We start from the raw sequence: 6,691 nt of genomic DNA on the forward strand, positions 1-6,691 counted from the left end.
TATATATATATATATAAAAAATGATGATTTTTGGGTAATTTATTTTTAAGCCATTTTTAGTTTTGACAAACAGTAATTACATGGAATTGTTGGACTAATTAAGCTAATTGGAAACTTTCCACAATTAGTCATGGGGGAGTGTCTTAGAGGCACGTCCTGACAATATTTCCTAAAAATAAAGATTTTAGAAATAAGATTTGGTTTGGAGGTGTTCAAATAGAATTTGATAAAAATCACGCACCCTATTGGATAGGGAAAACCTTATGGCTGCAGGTAAAACCCATCGCTGCTGTGTTTTTCAAAATTACGGTTGCAATTGGATATGCCCCAATGTGAGTAATGACTAGGACCATTGACAACATCTGTCTGTCACTCGTCATTTCACCACCAGTTTGAAAGTGTCACTTAACACAAGGAGTTAATTTTGAATTACTCCAAGGGCTTATGTGCTAATAATTTCTTAATTAGTGCCAGAAAAACTAGCACTTTATTTCAGTGATGATAAGATTATGGCCTGATTCAGAGGTGGACACTGATGCAGACGTAAGGACTGAGACGCCCACTCGCAGTATCGTACAATGCTGCATTACCGGCTGGTGCATCTTTAGACACATCATCGGTCTCACCTTGAAACTTGCACCAGCCCTTTGTCAGGGTAATTTTTCCATTGGTGTACGGCCTCCCATTTAAGCAGCTGTATGTCTGAGTATAGCCGCTTTCACCTGCAACACTCGCATAGCATGCTACCTCTGCATGCGCCGGATTTGGCACCCCTCTGTTACCTCCCGATCTCTGTCCAGGAATGCCCCATACTGCCTATACACTTCCCTGTGCATGCACTGGAATCTGTACTGTGTCATCTTAGTCAGACCCTGTACAATAACCTCATTATCATTATCATTTTTTTTTCACATGAGGCTGCCTGTTTAAACAGTATCTCAAAGGGGGGACAGATAAAAGAAATGACAATCTGGAATGATCTTGGTGTTATTACCATCACCTTACACGTGTTCTGGGAAACGTCACCTGTAAAATGAGTCCCCCTATCACTTTTAATAATTGTAGGGATATAGTATCTGCATACAGGTTCCTGCAATTAAATCTTGTTATTAATAGCTACTGCTCTAAATAATGCCTGGACCCCTGGGTTGGACAGTATTCCGAGTATTTGACCTTAGCCTGGCATGGCTGCCGTTTATCCTTAGCAACCTTGTGTCCTGTGGGTGGGAGATAAAGCACAACAGTTTAATATCATTTAAACATGACCTAAATACAACAATAAATCATCCACATTTTACATTAGAACAGATCCATTGGCAGATTGAAAAGATTGAAAACAGTCATATAAGGCCTGGGAGAAGATACTGGGGTTGCCTATGAACCCATGGGAAACCTGTGTTCATGTGTGGTGTTCTTTACTTTGCAGTACTTACTTATGTGTCCCACTTGGTTGCAGTTAAAACATGTTTTTGAGTGGGGTGGATGAAAATATTGTTGTGGGATTTGAGCAAGAGGGAAAGGTGGTGGGTATGGGTAAGGATATTGAGGGAAAGGATTTTGTGGGGGGTATGGAGTTTGTGGGTAGTATGGGACTTGTGGTAGTGCGTGATAAGTGGGATAAGGCTGTGCGTGCAGTGGTGTGGGATTGGTGAGGACGTGTAACTGTTCAGGTGTAGGTGTGTGTGGGTGCAGGTGTGTCTGCTGGCTGTGATGTTACCTTCATTCCTTCCAGAGCTTGGATACTGACAGCCATTAGTTTTTCGCTCTGGGTCTCTCTCTTCTTTGGGATGTTTTTATCATGTTCTATGGCAGATTCTATGAGGGTATCTATTGTGACTCCCCTCCACCCAGGTTGTGAGGTCTGAACCCGGGTCTTTAGATTTTCTTTAAGACCATCCATGAGTATAGTGACAATCATTCCCCTATGGTGAGTGCTATCTTTAATATCCTCTAACCCAGTGTACTGGGTGATAGCCTGCAGAGCCCGGTCGCAATAATCTTCTGCAGATTCACTCTCCTTTTGCTTTATAATGAAAATTTAGTTCCAGTTAACTACTACTGGAAAATATGTACCCAATTGAGTTATGATGCGGGAAATATTATCTTGGTTTACTTGGTCTGTTAAGGGAACGTCACCATCCAATACACAATCCGTGACAAATTTTGTCACGTCGGTATTACGTGGTAGACAGGCCCTTAACACCACATGCCAATCTTTATTAGTTGGCTCATGAGAACTACCCAAATTCCTCAAAAATCTTTGACATTTGGCTAGTTCCTTTTTGGGATTGGGGAAATCATTTATGATGGAATTTAGTTCTGCTCTTGTCCAAGGACAATGCATCACCACTTCCCTCATGGGCACTACACCGTTCGCATCTGCATTTCCGTTTGGAACAGTTATTGTCCGAATGGGATGCAGACCAGCAGCGCTGCTACCTTTGACCTTGTTACCTGGCTGTGGGGTTTAATCTGCTGCTGCTACGTATGGTATGAACAACTTCCACTACGTGTGCAGAGGGTGTTAACACTTCCCTTACTGTTACTGATGGAGATGACGGCACCACTCATGATTGTGGTGATGCAGCATCTATCGTCTGTACAGCATGGGAAATGGCAGACATTACAATAGGCTCATCATCCACATCATGAACATTTTCTTTATGGTTGCTTAAGAGAGGGTAAAAATTGCTTGTTACATTTTTATGGGTATTTTTGATAACTGCACTTGCACCTCCATCCACATAAGGTGGAGGTGGTGTGTGTGAACTGCTGGCAATACCTTCCACAACGCTACCTTGCCGCACGTGCGCGCCATTTTGAGGCTCGCCCGTATTGCAATTTAGCGTCGCGGATGTATTTTCTGGCAATGCACTTGCAACGCTAGTTTGCGTCGCTTGCGCATTTTTAAGCCATGCATACCCTTCATGCTGCCACAACTTTAAACATTCATAATATTTTACCTTTTTCTCTCGGGAGTGTATCAGATTGATGTGTACCCGGACATTATCTAATACATCCTTATCAAAACTACCAATTCTAGGAAACAGTTTAACACTCTTCCTAGTCATATTAAACCATAAATCACAATACCTAGTTTCATTGGCACCGTACTTGATATGCACAATATGCCGCGCCGACCCAAGAGGCACTTCCAACAGCAGCAAATCATTTAACATCTCTACCAATCGCTTGGTCCTCATCCTGGGAGAACCCTAAGTTTTTCAATAAAGATTTAATTTGGTGAAAGACAGTCTAGATACTCTCACTTACCTACGGAAGAAATTTCTTGATGCCCCCGCTCACCTATGGAAGAAATTACTAGATGCCCCCGCTCACCTACAGAAGAAATTTCTAGATGCCCCAGCTCACCTATTATCTCTCAGTTTACAATCACAAGTTTCCAATGCGGCTTAATTACAATGCTCTAGTAACCCAACCTAATTACTGAACACTGCAATCACACTGAGAGTTGGTCCCTACAACAAAGACAACATGTACACCTGCCGATGTGTATAGAATGGTAAGCTACTTACCGAGCTACTAGGCCAACCCCTGCGCCTAGTACTTAAGGGTCATACAATAACCTTAACCTTTAGGTCCCGTGTTACACCCTAAACAAATACTCACAATCACACACTCTTTTCCTGCGCAGAAAACTACATGTTAACCCAATTATTGTAAACCTCAATGGCTTTGTTTAAACACGTGGCAGCACAACCGGAAGTACATATACGTTATTGTGCAACCAGTCGCATACACAATAATGCGACTACCACACAACCATATAACAACCTTTAGCTGCGTGCACAAAAGTGTGTCTTTACGGTGCGCAAAACTGTGACTCAGCTGCGTGTTCAATACTTCGGCACCCCTTTAAACATTATTGTTCTATCAACAAACGAAAACAAACTTTTTCCTCTCTTGTCCCTGGATTCTAGTCAGCGTCCTCGGCTCATACGAAAACGGGTAGCAATTTCTCAGCACCGAGCGGTTGCAGGCAAACCCTGCATGTGGCCACTCCACCCTTTGGTGAGATATCGATAACTGTATGTGCCGTGTGAGTAGGTAAGTGACTTCACTATGAGCCCCCAACTAAGGAATCTATATTTGAACCTCTATACACTCCTGCCTATACCTTCTAATGTCCTGCCTATACCTTCTAAGGATGACACTATTTTGCGTACACAATCATACAGTAAATAAAGACTCCAGACCTAGAACATGTGGTTCCAAAGCACAAAGTATTATTCAAGAAAAAGTACAGTCAGTTACACGCTATGATCTGTGTACAATTTAGCGCAAAGGAATTATACAGACCCAAGTACAGTATACATACGCAGCGCTTCTGGACCAGATGTAGGCATCAGCAAGAAACCCCCGTCAATCAGCATTCAGCAAGAAGACTAACAACCCAGGGTTAGAGCACACATATTTATACCCCCCAGAAATAGACAACACAATAGAAAGGCTTGTTGCTGATGCCATTGGTTCCCAAGGGGGGCGCATCTGTTACAAAGCATTTAACAGGTTGGTTCAAATGGACACAGAACAGCCTCTAACAGCTTGTTGCCTCCTCTATTTCCCCTGCATGCACAAAAATACATTTTGGTTCTTTATGTCTTTACGGTCCATAAGTTGCGAATGCATGTTCCGATCTTCACACCGTTGATACCGGGAAGCTGTGGATAAAGTGCGGATCAGTATAATATCAAAAACGGCTTACTTATCATGTATTAAACCTTAGATACCAAAATAGTCTTTATTTCACAGCATTTGTAATAAATGAATAAAACTTGAATCTTTTACTTTATAGCTATGGAACCTTTTGTGTAAGTGTGCATTATGTAAGTATTAGGGATATGGGAAAAGACGCTAGTTAACTTGGGGCAGATGCATGCGCATGAGGCTAATAAACAGCATTTGCATGCAGGATATTGTGTATTCGCTACTGAGCGTCATGTTAGCAGCTCAGCTGTGCATAATGTGTGGTGCTTATGCATGAGATTCCATCTATGATGGACTTAACATATACATATATATACATATATACATGTACATACACACATATATATATATATATATATATACACACATACATACATACATTCCTCACTCACAGTTTCAGACTGCAATGCAAATGTGTTACCCCCAGCTGTGAAGCCGGGGCCATTCTGTCTGGGCGCGGGACTAAAACCTGTTTAGGATTCAGACAAATTCAATTGTGTAGATCAATGCCTGGGTTATATTGCAATTGCCACAACTATACTTGTCTACATACAGGGATTCCCAATTTGTATGTAAAACACTCACAGTATTCTGGTGCATTGTCTATTCTATTTACTTTTTCTCAGGAGGCAGTTCTTCCAGTTGCCCTTGGTAGATTATCAAAAACATTGCCATATGTACTTAGCTCATGAGTTGTAACTGAAAATGGCGCTGGTCGCAAAATGGCGTCTTGCAGATTCTTATTTCTAAAATGGAGTCTAGCTGCCATTCGCAAGATGGCATCACGCATGCTTCAATTTTAAACTGATCTTGTCTCAGCCAATTATCCAGCTTCGACAGCAGAGTTCCCGGCAGCGGAAGCCCGACAGCGCTGGAAATCACGATCGTCGATAGGTAAGTACTGACTAACCTAACCTAACCCCCTAACCCTCCTTAGGGGTGCCTAACCCTAACCTCCCCCCCAAGTGCCTAACCCTAAACCCCCCTCTAAGTGCCTAACCCTAACCCCCCCTTTCCCGATGCCTAAACCTAAGTCCCTCAGGGGGGTGCCTAACCTTAAGTCCCCCCCGGGGTGCCTAACTCTAACCCTCCCTCCCCCTAGCCTACCCCTAACCCTCCCGGGGGGTGCCTAACCCTAAGTCCCCCCCAGGTGCACTAAACCTAACCCTCCCCCCCCCAGCTGTCCGCTCGCAGCGCCCGCATCCCTTCAATCGGGATACCAGGCACCTGTCTCCCAGCATTGGGGAAATGTCAGGCGTCTACATCCAGACGCCCGGCATTTCACCCTCGCCGGGATATGACAGTCGGGAAGCCGGCTGCCGATATTATTAATATCGGCAGCTGGCTTCCCAATTGTATACCGTGTAAACAGCAGCCTGTGGAGGTTATCGGGTTGAGCTGAACTCCACCTGAAAGTGGCGTTCAGTAATATCATCATGTTCCGAAAACAATGCTTTTTCGGAACTTGATGAATAGCCCCGACACTTACTTTTCACAAAAGTATGTGAAAATGTTAATTTTCACATGCTTTTGTGAAAAATAAGTGATGATAAATAGGCCCCCATGTATCTGTGTATACTTTCATCCCTTTGCATGTTAGGGTCTGTATGTGTGTGTTTATTCATGTATATGAGTTTATATGAGTATATGTGTACCTATGTAATAATGCATGTACAGCATAAATAAACAAAATGCAGTGTATATATATATATATATATATATATATATGAGTGTATTTGTGTGTGTGTATCTATGTATACTGTAGGTAAGTCTACGCACCTCTCTCTCTCTCCCGCTATATATCTATATCTGTATACGTGTATGACTGTCTGTTATAGCCCCAACCCTAGAATTGGTGACCTCTTTGATGGTTGGGGATGTGGCACCACATTCCTGTAATTGTGGCCCTGCTCCCTGCATTTTACAGTCAGTGGGGCTAGAATGACATCATTCAATGCAAATT

Source organism: Taudactylus pleione, unplaced genomic scaffold (assembly GCF_031769625.1).
Source record: "Taudactylus pleione unplaced genomic scaffold, aTauple2 ptg002060l, whole genome shotgun sequence".
Classification (NCBI taxonomy): domain Eukaryota; kingdom Metazoa; phylum Chordata; class Amphibia; order Anura; family Myobatrachidae; genus Taudactylus; species Taudactylus pleione.